The sequence below is a fragment of the Lissotriton helveticus genome, chromosome 7 (assembly GCF_964261635.1).
Source record: "Lissotriton helveticus chromosome 7, aLisHel1.1, whole genome shotgun sequence".
Taxonomy (NCBI): domain Eukaryota; kingdom Metazoa; phylum Chordata; class Amphibia; order Caudata; family Salamandridae; genus Lissotriton; species Lissotriton helveticus.
In genome coordinates, this window is record NC_136068.1 from 405,294,690 (window position 1) to 405,313,859 (window position 19,170).

At 45.6% G+C, this 19,170-nt stretch overlaps 1 protein-coding gene across 2 annotated transcripts in view; it reads right to left on the minus strand.

The window, feature by feature from the left end:
• LOC144766788 (inactive serine/threonine-protein kinase TEX14-like) overlaps window positions 1-18,926 on the minus strand; it is a 1,338,527-nt gene extending 1,319,601 nt beyond the window's left edge. For both annotated transcript variants that reach the window (XM_078650521.1, XM_078650519.1), the window contains exon 1: window positions 18,796-18,926. The gene's annotated coding sequence lies outside the window, so the exon portion shown is untranslated. The remainder of the gene's footprint in view (window positions 1-18,795) is intronic.
• Window positions 18,927-19,170: the final 244 nt, after the last annotated feature.

A 19,170-nucleotide genomic window follows, 5' to 3' on the forward strand; every position in this document is an offset into this window, starting at 1 on the left:
CTTCCTTGCACTAGTGTTCATGCCACTGCCAGGTATAGCTCTGCGGTCTTAAAGCAACACCATATACAATCTATGTACAGGACAGTGCTGCTGCCTCGGGTGTCAGTGAGCGAAATCGGTGGTGTTGATGAGGGGGTAGGTGGGGAAGCGTCGCTCTGCTATCTAAGACTCCCGCCTGCTCGATCTACGCACGTTTCACTTTAAGGGCATAGCTTATAGCTTTCTTGTTAAATATATAAAAAGAGTGGACGCCATCTGGGTGAATTTTAGCGCTAACTTTCCTCCCAAAGGAGCGAGCGGGCACCATCTATGTACGTGCGAGGGACTGCTCAGCTGTATGGGGGCATCTGTGGGAATTTTAAGGGCTCTCGGATGAACGGATCTTCAGCCTGCACCATCTATGTGCTGCCAGGGAACGCCCTGCTGCTATATAAACTTCTGTGTGTTACCATTAGGCGCTCTCCACACACCGTCTGTGGTATGTGGACAGTGAGAGACAGCTCTGCTGTCCTGTGTATATGTAACTGATATCACCCGAATGGTGCAGCTGGTGGTCTCGAGAGGCTGTTTTAAACTCCCCAAAGTAGACGAGAAAAGCTCTTCTCTTTTGCACACTAAAGCGCTTAAGCGTGCGATCTTCCCATAAGGCGCACTGATGCCCTGCTCTCAGTGATTCGATTTCATCTCTTGATAAGTTCTTTTATTTGGATTATGCTTCTAAACTGAAAAACGGTTTGAAGATAAGCGAAGTCTTCAAAGCTTTGTCAGGGTATAGGAAGTGCTATAAAAATACAATTGACAATTACAATAATGATTATTTATACAACAACCAATTGGAAAAAAAAGTTACACCCATGACATTTTAAAGAAGAAAGAAAAGCTTCAAAGGCGGATATACCAAAACAGAGACTCCACCTTATCATAGCATCTGTGCGCGTCAAGGACACTTGTTCGCCTCCCAGACAGTTCTTACATCCGCTGTCATCTACTACGTCCATCAGGTAGTTTTGTGATTCAGGTGTCATAACCTGTCCTTACAGAGCCTGCTTTAAAGTGCCTCATGCCGCTATGCCGATGCGGAACGTCACTTTATCTTCACTGTTTCCATTCGAGGCGTGACAAACTCCCTCGCTTCTAGGCGCTGCAGCAAAGAACGCAAAACTCTATCCTAGCAATATTTCACTTGCCATCTTCTCAACACTAGTTTTTGCAACAATGAATCCTTAAATCACAGCTTGCTGTAACTTCTGCTCCAGATTTTCAGAACAATGCCACTTTGCCACGTTAGAAATTTCGTTCTCCCTCTGGCTGCCTCTTAGTATGCTCTGGTGTAAATGCTGTGTTTCTTATCTGCTCCGCGGTGCCCTGGGGGTCTCGATGCCGCTAGCAGCCTTGCTGTGTCCAGGGCGCAGCAGCAGCTGAGACACCGGGCTCCGACAGCACCACCTGGACTGGCGCGGAGTGCAGTACTGTGCTGCCAGCCTCCAGCGCCCGCACACGCTGCACTGCGCCGCTTCTCCCCTAGGGGGAGACGGAGGCCACTTAACGTGTGCACTGCCAGGCGCCTGCAGACAGAGATATTTCAATGTTTTCCACCAAAGCCCCTGGGGCCACCATGCACCAATTTACAGAGGAAATGTTCACACCTTCGTGTGTCCCAGCGTTTGCAAAACATCTGCTGCCCTGAGGGTGCAACTAAGACAAGAAACTCAAGGCAGTGATAAGGACCCGTGTTTTAACCCCTCACTCGGGAACAAGACTAAAGGATAAACTCTTGACCCTGCCCACAGGAGACTTGGCCTTTCATCCCGGCACTTGATCGACACATTGTGTGAACCTGGGCGCACCACTTTTCCTCCTGAGAATGCAACTATAAACATGTGCAATTGTAAGCTTGTAAAAATAACTGTACAGTGACCAGTCCCAATCACCTCCTTACGACTCACCGCCACATCCCGTTCCTGTAAGAGCAAAAGCCAGAGACCACCGAACTCCGAGGTACTTAGAAGAGTGCGTGAAGGGTGGCCGTGACCTATTGCGCCTTGCCAATGCACGTGCCCCCTCGAAGCGCTGCTAACGGCAGACCTGAGGGGTTGCTGTACTATCCAGTGTCTCATGTCCGTGACGCTTCTGCTACAATAGCATTGCAATCCTTGCTATCCGGGGCTCAAATAACCAAAGGAGATGCGATCTATTAAAACAGAGGCAGACTTGTCCAGAATGTCTGTTTTCTCACTCATCTAAAATGTGTAATTGTGTGATAAGCGCTGTTAACGGCTATGCTCCCAAAAGGTGATGCTGTGGCCACACTACTGAGCCACACCAAGTTGCAACAAGCATTTATAAATGCAATAGGTCTCGCATTATTAACGTTTGAGCTATTGGCATTGCTAAAGAATGCAACACCAATAGCCCAAACTTTAATAATGCGAGAACTTTCTCTCTTTTCAGAAACGCTACTCCATTCTACAAACTTGGTGGCACTGGTTAGTTCAGGCCGCCACTGATACTAAAATTGACCTTCCTTTTGTCCTGGCGAAGCGCTTTGAATCTCCTTCTGAGGCCACATAAAGCGTGAAACATGTTGACCACTATAAATGTCCATTAGGGACATATACCCAGCTATAGAGGGACATAATATCCACTAGAGCAGCACTACACACTTTGTTTTACCAATGACAGAGGGATCACCCTAATAAATAGTACCCACTCTCCCTCCAGTAATTTTTAACACACCACTTTAGATTTCACTGCCACTTACAACCACGCACCCAAACGGCTTCTCATCAAAAGATCTCCGATAAAGATCTCTGAGCAAGGGGCCCACGTCTGGGCATACCCTGCCAACTTAGGGCATTCAAAGCGTGGGTCCCTTGCGCACTTTGCCACTGAATTCAAGCTAGCCTGACTGATGATGGGTGTTACCCAGAAACCTGCCCCAGGATGCTTATTTCCGGTTTAGGGAAGACCTGGCTTGGAAGTTCGGGCTGGACTGGTTCCATGAGGGACAGGGTCAAGACTGATTTGCATATAGCTGGGTCTGAACTGAGGTGGCGAAGTGAGCTAAAGAATGATGATGGATTCAACAAGATCTGTGACTGGGGGGCGACTGGCTGAAAAGTTTCAGCGCTCCGTCCATCATCTCCTTGTGATTACAGGGTACAAATGAAGACAAGGCAATACTAGGAGGGACAAACAAGCCTATTTAGGAATCAGAAGCCCACATTTAGGAAGGTCAATGACACAAGCAAATGACAAATATGGGCGGAGCTTCCAGTGCATACTCTATTACAGCATGCCTCCTGGAGCGAGCGCGCTGTGGCTAGCGCATGCCGCTAGGCGCGACCTAAAAATGGTCAAAGACAGCATGTGTTCTTTCACCCGTACATTATAGGCGTCTCATCACTGACAGTGGTAAGGGCCCAGGCCTATCCACAGCATTCATAGTGCAGCCTTGCGCTGTGGCAATGAGCAAACTAACAGTCAGAAGACACTAGCAAAAGATGGCTCCTACTCGTTATGCAGTTAGGGTGACCAACCGTCTGTAAATTTCACGGACTGTCCGTTAATTGGAAGTCACGTCCGTTGTCCGTGACGATCCCTCTTACGGACACCTTTTGTCCGTAATTTGGGGGGTTACATGGACCTACACTGCCCACCCTTGAGAACCCTGCCTGCTGGAGCCCCCTCGCACTCCTCTGTGCTGAAGAGCAACCCCTCCCCAACCTCTCCCAGACTATGATGGACCCACTGTCATTCTGCATGTTGGCTGATTGTGGCATATAGAATGACAATGGACCGGTCTGGGCAGTTAAGGCATGTGGTGGGCCTGGAGGCAAGGAAAACAAGCATTGGCAAAGCTGCAAGGGCTCGCGTAGGTGAGATCTATTGGCTCTGTCAATGTTTTTTTAGGTAAATTGTAAAGCAGCGATAGTTGAACTCATTCCAATAGGTCCACGATGGCAAGCACAAATGTGGCGTATACTTGGAAACGTCTTTGGATCCTTCATCCTTTTTCAGTTGAGTGGATTCTCAAGATGTCCACTTGGTAAGATTTATTAATTAAACTGACTAATAATATGTTTATTCATATAATTCTGTGGGAGAAATTGTCTCAGTTACCATCGGTGTCATCGAGTGAGGCAGCCTGTGCGCGCAAAGGATCGAGAAGAGCAAAACATATGACTAGTACATAACCTGCACGTTGAAAACTTCAATATTTAATTTCCAGATTTTAGAGTGGGTGCTGCACAACTAAAAGTTTAAGAGAGCACACTTGTGAGACGCCTGACATAGAGATTTCAACACCAGCTGACACGCCACCTTTGTTGCGTGACACAATCATGACAGCAAGCAACGCCTCAGATAAAAAAACGAAACCAATGTATGTGCATCATAAAGGTGAATTTGACAGAACATTACAGCATGTAAAACTCACACCATTGCTTAAACAAGCCTCTTGTTGAGAAATGATGGGTGTCATTGCTCAGAGAACCATCGCTAACATTAAAACACACTGTCAACACCCCCACTATCATGGAGTCTTGCTTTGCCCAGCCTAAACGCCAACCAATCATGCAAGGTGCTTCAGCACAGTGTGTTCTTGCCTTCCCACTAACAATACCTGAAAATGCCATCCTCTACATGTTATAAATTGGTCCTGTTTTGGACATCTACAGGGCAAGGGGGGTGAGTGCAGCCCTTTACGGATCAGAACTATGGGGCTTTCAGAACACAGACATCTTAACCAGAGTGGAAAACAAATTTCACAGAGACCTCATGGGACTGCCGCACAGTACTCCTGCCCTTCCAATCCTACTTGACGCAGGTACTCGCCCAATGGGAGATCAGGCAAGGTTGCGTCCCCTTCTCCTTTGGGCACGCATCTGGAGGGTACCCGAATTATCTAGTTATGCTGACGGGCTAAAGGAACTGCTTTTAACACCAGGCTGGTCCAAAATCCGCTGGCTCAAAGAAATCAAGCGTCTTCTTATTTTACTGGGCCTTGAGGATGCATGGGATAACAGATCAGCCCCGCCTAAACAGACACTCAAGTCGTTGTATTGGTCATGGGTGACGAATGCCAGGAATTGTAATTCCAGCCTTTGCAGAACTACTGTTGAATTTCTTTTGCTTAAGGATGTCCCTTACTATGAATCATACCTGGACCAGATTAGCAAATCATGGGACAGGGCACTTTACATCAAATTTAGGTTGGGTCTATTGCCAGTGGGCAAACTGATTGCCAGCTGGAGGACATCATCGCATTCAGCTTTATTTTGTCCGTTTTGTATCAGCAGGCCAGAGTCTGAACCCCACCTTCTCTTTGAGTGCCCAGCTTATATTGCCCCGAGTCGCTCCTGGCTAAAGCCCTTGTGTAGGAGTCTTGGAACCAGATCTCACCTTGAGGCTCTTCGTATTCTAAGATCTGACCCCCGCCCCTTGTTTGCTTTCTGTTTAGCTAAATTCTTGGCGTGGGCCTGGCGGATCAGGTCTCTTAAGTTAAAAGCAGTACATAATTAGCAAGTTGCATATTCTGTTTTTACTGCCCATAGCGGCCGTATGTAAATGATGTAAATTATGAAATTGAACTGTTTTTATATGTATTCATCTTTTTCGTTTACATATGTTTGTTTGTAATGCTTTTTAAGATATATGCAAAGTATCGAAATAAAGCTTGTTTCAGTTCAGTTCAGTTCAGTTATAAATACAGAGGCGATGTCAGACACTTGAGGCACATCACTGTGGAAAAGTACATTTTGCCATGTTCTGTGTCCCTACGCGTCCTCCATCATATGTTATGTGTGCATGATTAATATGCATATGTATTCACCATGTTCGATTAAAGACGCAATTATAGCTGTGTCCATCACTAGTATGCCAGTTTCCAGTTCTCGTGAAAACTACGAATACCAGGCCTATGTAAAGTTACGTTGCCACGTTTCTCAGTGTGCACGTTATTCCATTGTAAAGTCCCCGTTTCTAGGCCTCAAAAGGGCCTGGACACCAGATTCAGCTCCTGTCTCCTGAAGCCCTCGCTGAGGAGCGATACAGCCCCCACCTGTATCCCTGACCCTTCACTTACTTCCTGCCTCACAGTGCCCGGTTCAGCCTGGCTCTGCCTCTGAGTCTGCCAAGAGTATGTTATGATTCTGGTTATCAGTCCAGCCCTCCTTCTCTGCATTCTTAAAGCTACTGAATCGCATCAATAGTTACCGTCATAGTCTAGCCTTTACGTCTCCATGTTAGAGAAATACTGTATTAATGATCATTTAGTATTCTTCATCACGCACTACATGTAGAATAATGCATGCTCCAGTCTTAGAATCAAGTTAGCCTTTCCCCTCCTGACTTCTAGTTTATATCAACATGTTCTCTAAACATCAGATACTAGATACTGTTTAGGTACATGTCGCCCTGACTCTCCAGACTTCAGTCTCTGCTCCTAGCACAGAGTTCGTAGCCCCCAGCTTCTCCTAGTAACACGTCATTGCCAGTTTGCGCGCACCATCAGGTTAGAGGTCCCGGCTCCCTAGGTACCCCCCTCCATGTTTCCGCCCCATTCATGACATATTACGTTTACATCACATGTCTATGTATACGCCTCTTGTTACACCTACTTTCACCCTTATCTTTCGCGACTACTACGCGTCACACCCTTTGCTCCACCCACTGCTCCGCCTGTCATATGTACTGTAATGCAACTGTTTTACTATATATGCTTGTGTATTGTTATTAAATGCTAGCGCGCTCATCCCAGATCCAGCCCCGGCAGCTGCCGGGCCCTACCATCCTAATCCTGTGCAGGTTGTCCTGTTCCGGTCCTTATGCTGTATTAAACCTGCAAAACTCCTACTACCTCGAATCTTGACTCTTATTTATTGAGCTATCTGTTATTGCTATGCCTAGTCAAACCTAGATCCGGTATTATTTATTTATATACCACATAATGGCGCCCGAATAGGAACTTGCCCTTTCCCCACGCGTCGGTGAAGCCACGCCGGCCCCCTGACCCTCTGCAGTCGTGACGGAACTCTTCTGCGCACCGGCAGATATTTCTGCTTTAAGTATCCCTCAGGCCCACGGAGGAGACGGAGGAGGCGGTCCAGCATCCAGACGAGACGGTGGAGGAACGCGGCGAGTCCCGACCAGAGCCCAAGCCGAGAGTCCAAGGTCCGAGGTATCCGGAGGCCCACCCGTAACAGAAGTCCGAAGTTCGTCCGTCCGGCGTCGAAGCAGTCCAGTCCAGTCCGAGGCCTTCCGTTCTTGCTGCCCGGTGAGTACCGTTGCTGGGGTAGTATCTAGACAGGGTCAATCTAAATTGTCTCTGGTCCGATGGGTCTGGGTACGCAGATCTGAAACGAAGTGTTCACCTAGGTGGATACGGGTCTTGATGCGTCCCTTTATGGGACCGGTATGTTCCGTGCTGTTTCAGCAGCGCATCCAGTAATTCTAGTCTGTTCCGTTCTCGAGAAATTCATGTGTTTCTGTTCTCAGTGTTCCAGGTAGTATTCTGTCCGAACTGTTGCTTCATAATGTTATTCAATGTATTTTCAATGTCGTGGTATGCCTGAATTGTTTTCTCAATTGTTATTGTTCCTCGTGTATTGTATTGTGTTCAGATTCAAGTTTGCAATGTCCCTCTTTTCGAGATTACGTCAGTTAAAAACTAGAAAGGGTCTGCTAGAAGAAGCAGTTCCTGTCCCGCCTAGGGACAGTCCAGGTCATTTTATGTATCAGAAGCATGGCATAAGCGCCATATTATATCTAGATTTATGGGTAGAGTATACCAAGGAGTTAGAAGAAAAGTATAGATGGCCCGTATCAGGTACGTGGGATGCCGAGTGCATCATGAGAGTAGAAGAAGCATTATGGAAAAAGAAAGCCAGACAGTCACAGAAAGATGCCATCGAGTTATGGCGCAAAGAATCTCATAAAAGAACCGAAAAAGAAATCAGAAAGTCAGAATTAAGTAGAGAATCCTTAGAACGAGCCCAAGAAAGGGAATTAATCGAGATTGGTGAACGAGTCAAAACCGAACAGTCAGACAGACAGAGGCATGCCCTTATTAAGGGTATGTATCCTCTTCTTGCCGAGGGCTTGCCAAAAGCGACCCCGGAGGCATCCAGTAATTTCCCGCCACCATTAGTTCCGCTCAAGCTACGTCACAAACCGACCGCAGCTGATATTTTCATTTCGTCCTATTTGGACGACACAATCCCAGAATATGCAAATCTCGCTCCGCCAGTCCCTGTAAATCAGGCACTTCCTGCTCCTCCAGACACCGGGGCACCCCTTGCAGTACCTGCTACGGTACCCCAGGTCCAGCCTACATTACAATTTCCCGCCGCGCTAGTACGAAGAATGTCAGTCGATGGTTCCAGTCTAGGGGCCGCAGGAGGAGGTCCTCCTCAGACCCCGCCGCCAAATAGACGTCCAGGAGCAGTCGAATTACATGAACGTGCGTTACAGCGTACGCCTAAATATCAGTCCATTGCAGAAATCAGGCGAGCTCTCACTGAATGCTGTTATGATCCAGTTCCAGGCGAGGATAGTATGGTCATATTTTCCGTGCGTGTTAGGCAGGTGTCCGAGTACTTGGTCACTTTACCGAATATGAAGGAAGATCTAGACAGAATATATCGTTTCATCCGTACAGGGGATGATCCAGAAAGTATTAGTGAAGTCATGTCTCAAAGTTGAGATCCAGCTCATGATATTAAAGTTTCTGATTAATTGTCTAATAAGGGAACAAGATTATCCGACCAAAGATCAAGTCGAAATGAGAACCCTGACAAGGTGGAGTGAGAATATAGCCGAGGGTAAGCACAAGACTATCAGTAGTATAGAGAGTATGTACAAGAAAATTCGTAAGGAAATACTAAAGTTACACGAACAACGTAAAGCAGCACAAGTAAGCGAGAAAGAAAATGACTCTGCGGAAGAGGTAGAGGACGAGAATCCCGCCAGAATAGCGTATGTAGGAAAATCTAGATTTCCAGACCGCCATTTGCGCCTAGAACACAAGTCAACTTTCCATCACCCGGCACCAGAACAAGGTTCTCTAGAACAAGTATTTCAAGCTACCGATCACATTCTGAAATCACGAATCGGTTATAACGAGTTAAGTACTATGCATGAACAAGAACTAGTCCGATCAGCAGTCCGATGGATTACTGATTCTACCACTTTTCCAGACGAAATAGTGGCACAAATGTTTCTGAAATTGCCCCCAGCCGAGCAGCGACTGGCGGGTATGTATATGATCCAGCACCTCATTACATTGTATGAGGGTCAATATTCTGATCCAGGTCCGTTACATGATGTCCTGAACGAGTTACTCCAGTATAAATGGAAAGGTTTAGGTACTGATTTAATTAGTGTCATTCTAGAACAGCGCCACAAATATAGTATGTTTTTGAACCCGCATTTTGTTCATGTCTCACCCCCAGAAAGTAAACCCTTTTACATAGACAGACAGAATCCGTTACGAGAAGTGCATCCAGTTAAGACAGAGGGTGGTGAAATGCAACGAGTGTTTGTTTACACCCCTATCACAAAGATGGAACTCTTAGAGATGAAAAAATTAATTCCCTGTCATGATAAAGATCCAGCAGGGTTCCACCGAGAATTAAAAGACATGCTCCGTATGGGAGAATACACGTATCCAGATATTATTAAAATGTTAAAGGTCCTGTTGCCCGCAGGGGTATATGAGAAACTCAAGGAAAAAGAATGGGAGGTGGGAGAGAAAAAGATCGATTGGGCAGTTCTAGAAGCTGAAGATAAGGCACGAGTACCAGGTACCGGTCTTGGAGATAAATGTAAAGAATTACCTGAACTGTTAATACAAGTTTTGCCCAGACTATTAGCAACTAAAAAGGAAGACTGGGATGCAATCTCAGCATGTAAACAGAAACAAGACGAAGACACTAGTGATTTTTACTCTAGATTTGAAAAATGTTTTATTATAAACAGTGGCCTCAAGACGAGTAGCGAGTCATACCCTCATCTTTTTGTTACTAAACTAGTCGAGAATTCAAGTCCACAAGTTAAGAATCGAGTTTTGAAAGTCGAAAGTACCTGGCAAGCTAATACCCCGTCCCAGATGTTACAGATGCTTCAATACCACCAGAATAGAATCAGAGAAGAGCAAGATCATGAGAGAAAACGTATGAAAGACACGAAAATGAAAGTACTAGTTGCACAATCTGTTCCTCAAGACAGTCAGAAGAGGGGACCAAATCAAGCCAGTCATCCTGCAGCTCCCGTTAAAGGGAACTGCAATTATTGTAAACAGCCAGGTCATTTTATAAACGAGTGTGCAGTTCTGAAACACAACATAGCTAACGGTAAGACTAAAGAAAGACCACGTCCGCCTAGACAAGAGCAAGTTTCACAGACTTCTCAGCCACAGAATGCACAACAGACAGTTACTGTACCGCAGCCCATCGCTGCAACACAGCATGTTACACAGCAGATGTACCAATATGCTCAGTCAGTATATCCAGAGTATCAACCGTATTCATGAAACAGCCTAGAGAGGGAGGTAGGCTTGCCTCTCATCGAGATACCTGTAGATCAAGAAGGTCCCTATGTCCACAGTCAAGTATTAGGGAAAGACAGAAAGTTTCTGATTGATACAGGGGCAAGTAGGACCACTATAAGCCACGCCGAAGTTCCAGGGGCTCCGCTCTCAGGCTCTAGAAATGTTTCCCTTGGATTTTCAGGAAAACCTATTGTAAATGAAATATCAAAGCCAGTTACCCTAGAAGTAGGTCCACTGTCCCGCACTACTGATCTGTTACTTACTAAGTCATGTCCAGAGAATCTATTAGGCATTAAAACACTGAAAGAATTAGGTGCAGTTATATGCTGTTCCCCAGAGGGAATACGATTGTTCCTACGTGACTTCAAGGGTCACTATGTATTACGAGATTTTGATCCAAGATTGTCTAATGTTCCGCAGCATCTATGGGCGCAAGGTCCAACTGATGTTGGCTTTATGCAAATCACACCCCATCGTGTGACTCTTAAACCAGGTGTAGTGTTACCACGAATCAGACAGTACAGATTGCCACCTGAGGCTGTAGCAGCCTTATCCAAAATTATTGACGAGCTCATGGCTCAGGGAGTAATTGTGGAGACCGACTCCAATGTATGTAATTCTCCGATCATTCCAGTCATGAAACGTACTGATCCAAATGCACCTCCAGTATATCGATTAGTGATTGACCTTCGAGAACTTAATAAATGCATTATTCCCCAGTACCCAGTTGTCCCAGATATCTCTTCCCTATTGACAGCCATTGATTCCGAAGCCTCATTTTTTACAGTCATAGACCTCAAGAACGCGTTTTTCAGTGTCCCCATTCATCCAGACAGCCAGTTTCTTTTCGGATTTTGTTTAAATGGAAGGAGCTATATGTTCACACGCGCTCCTCAAGGTTTCACAGAAAGTCCTAGTATTTACAGTCAAGCACTCAAGAGACAACTAGACAACATTCACATGCCAACTGACACTGCCCTGCTCCAGTATGTCGATGATCTCCTGATCACAGCCCGTTCTGAACGTGCTTGCGAGCGAGCATCCCTTACAGTCTTGTATTTCCTAGCAGAGATGGGGCACAAGGTGTCCCCTTCTAAGCTTCAATTCTGTGTCCAGCAAGTGATCTACTTAGGCCACTTGCTGTCCAAGAGGGGTAGGCAGTTGACACCAGACCGTATCCAGTTAATAGCGAGTCTTCCTCAGCCAAAGACCCAGAAGGAGGTACGTGCTTTTATCGGCCTTACTTCTTATTGCAGACAATGGATTCCTCAGTATGCATTCCTAGCCAAGCCACTGATACAGTTAACAACACAGGAGGCAGCCGTATCGACTGTTCTCCCTTGGACATCTGAACATACACTTAGTTTTAATGAATTAAAGAAAGCCCTATGCCAAGCTCCAGTTCTAGCTACACCAAACTACAGTAAGCCTTTTACACTTTTTGTCACTGAACGCGAAGGTACAGCATTATCTGTTCTCACACAAGATCAAGCAGGACAATACAAGCCTTGTGCTTATTTTTCGAGCACATTAGATCCTGTTGCCCAGGCTCTGCCTGCGTGCCTCAAGTCAGTTGCAGCCACAGCACTAGCTATCAGACAAAGTGATTCCATAGTCTTAGGACATTCCTTGACAGTACAAGTTCCACACTCCGTGGAAGTACTTTTAAACCGAACACAAACTCAGCACTTGACAATTGCACGTTTAACAGGTTATGAATTGACACTGTTTCAGCCACACATAGAAATCAGACGCTGCAACGTCCTAAACCCTGCTACATTGTTACCATCAGTTACTTTGAATCCTGCCACACACGACTGTGTGGAAGTAATTAACATCATGACAAAGCCAAGACAAGATCTGACAGATATTCCATTACCAGATCCCGACCTGACGCTTTATGTGGATGGTTCATGTATGAGAACAAGTACAGGAGAACTAGTCGCCGCGTATGCAGTGACTACTGACACTGAAGTTATAGAGACACACCGTATTGACACCCTGTCTGCTCAAGCGGCGGAGCTAGTTGCTCTGACTCAAGCCTGCATACACGCCAAGAACCTGAAAGTTAATGTTTACACAGATTCACGCTACGCATTTGGAGTCGTACACGACTTTGGAGTGCTCTGGCAGGAGAGAGGTTTCATGACTTCTCATGGAACCAAGATTCAGCATGGTCTCCTTATTCAAGCTCTGTTAGATGCAATACACTTACCGACATCCATTGCTATCATGAAGTGCAAAGCACATACGAAAGTTACTGACATTATTTCCCAGGGTAATGATCTAGCAGATCGCACAGCCAAGCTTACAGCTCAGACTCCAGACATTCCAGTTAATAAGACACCGACACACACTCCAGATCCGACTACATGTATGACAGTTAAGGACCCTACTCAAGATGTCATAGATATCCAGTTACATGCTACTCCCGATGAAATCAAGAAATGGTCCGAACAAGGAGGGGTCCAGACAGATCAAGGATGGTTAACGAAGGGTAGAGCCACATGGTTTCTCCCCGACTCTATGGTTCAAGTCATTATTAATACCGCACATAGTCCAGCACATTTAGGAGAAAAAGCTATGTTAGACAGTATCCAGAACATTTGGTTCAACAAGCATTTACGAGCTGCAGCCAAGCAGAAAGTCCGTACCTGTATGATATGTTGTCAGTTTAATCCAGGTAAAAGTGTTCCGGTGGAACAAGGTGGATTCCAGCCCCCTGACCACCCTTTTGAAGTCCTCCAGATGGATTACATTCAGATGGAGCGATGTCGAGGTTTCAAGTATGTCCTCGTAGTTGTATGCGCTTTGTCCAGGTGGACGGAGGCATATCCAGTTCCAGATTACACAGCCACGACTACTGCCAAGCAGTTGGTTCGTGAGTTCTTCCCCCGTTACGGACTCCCTAGAGTCGTATATTCTGATAACGGCCAGCCATTCTCATCCGAGCTAATGAAACACGTGTCCCTTTTGTTAGGGTACCAGTGGAAGTTCCATTGTGTACGCCATCCTGAAGCAGCTGGTCTCGTAGAGAGACATAATCAGACCCTGAAAATTCGAATTGCAAAGGTTTGTCAAGAGAAAGGTGTGGACTGGCTAATAGCTCTGCCAGTTGCCCTGTTCTATATGCGCATGGTCGCACATTCCAGATCAGGTCTGTCCCCGTATGAGGTCGTTTTCGGCCGCCCCCCTAACATGTGGGGTACTCCTAGACCTCGAAGTATTACCGATGTTTCAAGTAATATGCTGACAGATTACCTAGCTTCCTTGATGTCTGCCCTCAACTCTTGTCGTTCACAGGTTGCCGCCGCATTTCCAGACAATACCGAGGTGGCACCGCATGAAATCGTTCCCGGATCCATGGTCCTAGTGCGAAATTTTGATCGTTCAAGTCCGCTGGAGCCTCGCTGGAAGGAGCCCCGACAGGTCCTCCTGGCCACCCGTACAGCCGTGAAGTTGGAGGGACGCAAAGGCTGGGTGCATCTTTCGCATATCAAAAAGTTTTATGGATTGAAGCCCGTTTCAAAGAACATTTCAGATCATTTAAAGGACTGCCAAAGTACTATTCTTAAGGACTGTCCCGCAAAAGACAATGATATTGCACCCTCCCTGTTAGAGACAACTCCGCAACAGGAGTATAAGAAAAAGTTAAGGTCTAGAAAAATAAGTCAGCCAGTTTGATTGTCTAAGTCCTCCCCTAGGTGAAACGGTTAGACCGGTTTCTGACATGTATAAAATAGACCCCTATAGTGAGAGAGTTAGTCAAAACTCAATCCGATGTATCGTTTTTCTAAGTTTCATATTATTTCTCAGCATTATGATTTCCTGCACCAGTTATGCATTTTACTTGTATTTTCCAGTTTCTCATGTAAATAAGTCTTCTAATGTTACAGTAGAGCACACGTTTAGTGATCTGCCTCCTCATGAACTCTCTTATCGCCTCGCTATGCGTAACAATTCTTTTATCCGCATGTTACATTATTCACACCAGACCAGCAATGCCACTAATTGTTGGGTGTGTGGTCGACTCCCCCCTTTCCAGACACCGAAGGGAGTTCTGCCACTCTTTCCTTATCCATTTTCTCATAATGGTTCGTGTGGAGCATGGTCCACGTTAACGTCATCCTCAACAGATATGTCTTTTCTTAACAGTACATGTTTTCCAGACAAGCAAGGTCTTCCCCACAGAACAGGGTTAGATCTAGAAAACGAAGTTTACAATTTAGGAAATTATTCTTCGAATTTCATGGTCCTGAATGTTCAGTCTGCTACTACTCCAGACTTACCTGCTATTTCAGTACTACCAGTCAAAGGCGAATTATGTGTCCGAAATAATGGTTCCGTACATGCAGGCCATAGTGATTGTACTACTATTGTCAAGTATAGTGACAATGGGAAATCTATATTCAAAGCTTCACGTCATTCTTATTTTATTTGTGGTCAAACCGCATATGTTCGTCTGCCCCTCGATTGGGAGGGAACCTGTTACATTGCCTTCCTACTGCCACCAGTTTTCCTAGCCCCATCTGATTATCACAGAAACACACATCTAGTACACATTAGACATAAAAGGGAGATCGAGTACCCGATTGTCGATTATACTGAAACTGCTCTAGAACAGTATACAGATTTCAATAGAGGTTTCTTCTTTTTTATAGGCCCTATCCAGAATAGCAAGCTAATTCGTAGGTTAACCAGAACCCTTGAAGCAGTAGTTAATGAGACTGCCTCTGCCCTAGGTAATTTGACTGAAGAGCAATCTGCTATGAGATTTGTCGTGCTCCAGAATCGTCTCGTCCTTGACGTCATACTGGCCGATAGGGGCGGGGCATGTAGAGTCATCGGATCTAGTTGCTGCATCTTCATTCCAAATAACGCGCCGTCTGTTTATTCAGCTATAACCAGACTCCATAAAATTGCCCATCTGTTACACCAAGATCCAGGCACCTGGACATGGTCCGGTTGGTTCTGGAATATAATTTCCGTCTGGGGATGGAAAGTATTGTCCTTTCTAGGTATTGCAGTAGCGATCATATTCAGTTGCTGCCTCTGTATACAATGTGGCCCTGCGATTTGCGGCATTTGTGCTACCTCTTGTATTCCTAGTCCCAAGTCCCGTTCTAAATCCCGTTCCAAGAAAATTCGAGACGAACAATTGATGCTGTATGAAATGATAGATGGTATCATGAATATTGATGTTTCCTGATGGAAACGTAGTGACAAGGAGGGAATGTGGAAAAGTAAATTTTGCCATGTTCTGTGTCCCTACGCGTCCTCCATCATATGTTATGTGTGCATGATTAATATGCATATGTATTCACCATGTTCGATTAAAGACGCAATTATAGCTGTGTCCATCACTAGTATGCCAGTTTCCAGTTCTCGTGAAAACTATGAATACCAGGCCTATGTAAAGTTACGTTGCCACGTTTCTCAGTGTGCACGTTATTCCATTGTAAAGTCCCCCGTTTCTAGGCCTCAAAAGGGCCTGGACACCAGATTCAGCTCCTGTCTCCTGAAGCCCTCGCTGAGGAGCGATACAGCCCCCACCTGTATCCCTGACCCTTCACTTACTTCCTGCCTCACAGTGCCCGGTTCAGCCTGGCTCTGCCTCTGAGTCTGCCAAGAGTATGTTATGATTCTAGTTATCAGTCCAGCCCTCCTTCTCTGCATTCTTAAAGCTACTGAATCGCATCAATAGTTACCGTCATAGTCTAGCCTTTACGTCTCCATGTTAGAGAAATACTGTATTAATGATCATTTAGTATTCTTCATCACGCACTACATGTAGAATAATGCATGCTCCAGTCTTAGAATCAAGTTAGCCTTTCCCCTCCTGACTTCTAGTTTATATCAACATGTTCTCTAAACATCAGATACTAGATACTGTTTAGGTACATGTCGCCTTGACTCTCCAGACTTCAGTCTCTGCTCCTAGCACAGAGTTCGTAGCCCCCAGCTTCTCCTAGTAACACGTCATTGCCAGTTTGCGCGCACCATCAGGTTAGAGGTCCCGGCTCCTTAGGTAGCCCCCTCCATGTTTCCGCCCCATTCATGACATATTCTGTTACGTTTACATCACATGTCTATGTATACGCCTCTTGTTACACCTACTTTCACCCTTATCTTTCGCGACTACTACGCGTCACACCCTTTGCTCCACCCACTGCTCCGCCTGTCATATGTACTGTAATGCAACTGTTTTACTATATATGCTTGTGTATTGTTATTAAATGCTAGCGCGCTCATCCCAGATCCAGCCCCGGCAGCTGCCGGGCCCTACCATCCTATTCCTGTGCAGGTTGTCCTGTTCCGGTCCTTATGCTGTATTAAACCTGCAAAACTCCTACTACCTCGAATCTTGACTCTTATTTATTGAGCTATCTGTTATTGCTATGCCTAGTCAAACCTAGATCCGGTATTATTTATTTATATACCACATCACTTACAGCCTATTATGCCTGAAAGTGTGGAGAGCAAACTTCGGCTTCAAGAGTCAGACTTTTTTAACCTAATAGGCTGCTCTTGAAAGGCAAATGCCGCTTTTTTCACCGCAAGATGTGAAAGAGAGCATTTCTTTTTGTGGCAGAGCACCCTGACCGGCTGACTTTAGGCCGTCGCCATCACCTAATGAAACTTGACATGTTCCGACATTGGAAAGGAGATGGGATTTAATATGCTCGCCTGCTGCTGCCTTCTACGAGCGTCTCTGCATGGAATGCTATGGGTGCTTTCAAACTCCTTGTTTTATTATTTAATCCTTAATCTTGTTGTCCACTCTTTATTTTTATTTCAAATCAATGAGATATCTTGAAAGCATATCAGATTAGTGGTGAATCATACAGGAAGTTCCTAAGACATTTATATAAGTAAAAAGCTGAGGGTCCAATAAAGTCACGAGGAAAGTACATTTTAAGAATATTCTGAAAAATCCCAATTATTAGTCTTATTGCAGCTGCTGTAATATTCTGTTTATCTGATAGTTCATCTCCCCTTGTAGCTGTCCGACAAGGTTTTTTCCCATCAGAAATTACCTGCTGGAGTTACGTGTGGAGTGCCAGCAAACTTTGCCTCCACACTTAAAACAAGCATTTACAATGCAATAGGTCTTGCATTTACGCGAGACCTATTGCATTGTAAATGATTGGCATCACGGTCAACGGGAGGGAGGCCAGGCTGGAGGGGGAGAAGGCACGGACAACGGGATGGATTTTGAAGGCACGGGCAACAGGAGGGAGGGTGGGGGGAGAAGGCACGGACAGCTGGAGGGAGGGCGGGGTGAAGAATGCACGGACAAGAGGAGGGAGGGCGGGGGGTTAAAGAAGGTACCAAAGCATGTCGTGCCTGAGGAGGAGAACCTCATTAACCACTTAGCCGCGGTAGGATTTACCGCGGTGCGCTGAGTTTTTCATAACCCCGCGTTACATGACGAGCTCAGCTCGTCATGAGTGTACGAGAGGTGTACCTCATGACGAGCTGAGCTCGTCATGAGCGTGGAAGGGGTTAAAGAAAATATTGCTCACAGTCTAAAATATCAAGTACCATGTAACAACCGAAGTAAAGGTGTCAGTCACCATGGGAGGTGACAAATGAAGAGGAGGTGGTTCTAAGGACAGACTAACAAGCCTATTTCCGAATCAGAAGCCAGCATTTAGGACCGACAATTAACACAAGCCAATTGCAAATATTGGCGGAGAGTGGGCGGGATTCTATTCGCTACTCCACCACAACAAGTCTTGCAGAGCGGCGCATACACCCTGCCTCTAGACTCGACCTAAAAAAATGTAACACATTAGATGGAAGTAACATTGTCCAGTTACTTTTAAAAAACAAGGATATGCAATCGGTCATGCATATGTACAAGTTAGAGCTTTTGTGAAAATAACAATGTTTACCTGGTACCTAATATAAACTTATTTTGACTTGCACTTATGTTGGTTGTCTATTTACTTATATATTATTGCACAATCTCCTCTGATGTGTCTGTAAAACGTAACTTTTGTCCCGAAGTTTTGCCCTGAATTTTGACCATCTGTCCTGAATTTCTGTCCTGAATTTTGACCTTTTGTCCTGAATTTTTACACTCACCGTCCTGAATTTGCACCCATGCCAGTTGGCCACCCTATATGCAGTGAGGCTGCTGTACTCTCTGAAACTAACATCACGTATCCAATCTCAAACGCAGCGATCTTAAGTTGTTCTATGACAGGTCGATCTCAAACTCCTTTCAAAGACCCCCTTACCTCCTTAGCCTTCCACGGAGAACTGGGACTCTCTGTTGAGCTTTTTTATGGCTCACGTGATCTTCTTTAAAACACAAGTTGAGTTCCTTCCCTCTACATTCAATTAGACAGGACTTCAATTAACGCGTGTGTGCGTCAAACACTCCACTAGCACCATTGTATCACTTGCGCATGCTCCCGGGTTAACGTAACGAGCGCGTGCTGGTTGAGCCGGAAAAGGGTAAAGCCGAAAACACACCTCGTATACATGATGTGCTTGCGAAGTGGTTGCCCTATCGCTGCTCCTGCTTCACCAATCCTTCCCGGTTCTGTTCTGGACTGGCCGTTGTAGCAAAAGTTGGCGCCGACCCACCAACAGGTCTAGAGTGTAAATTA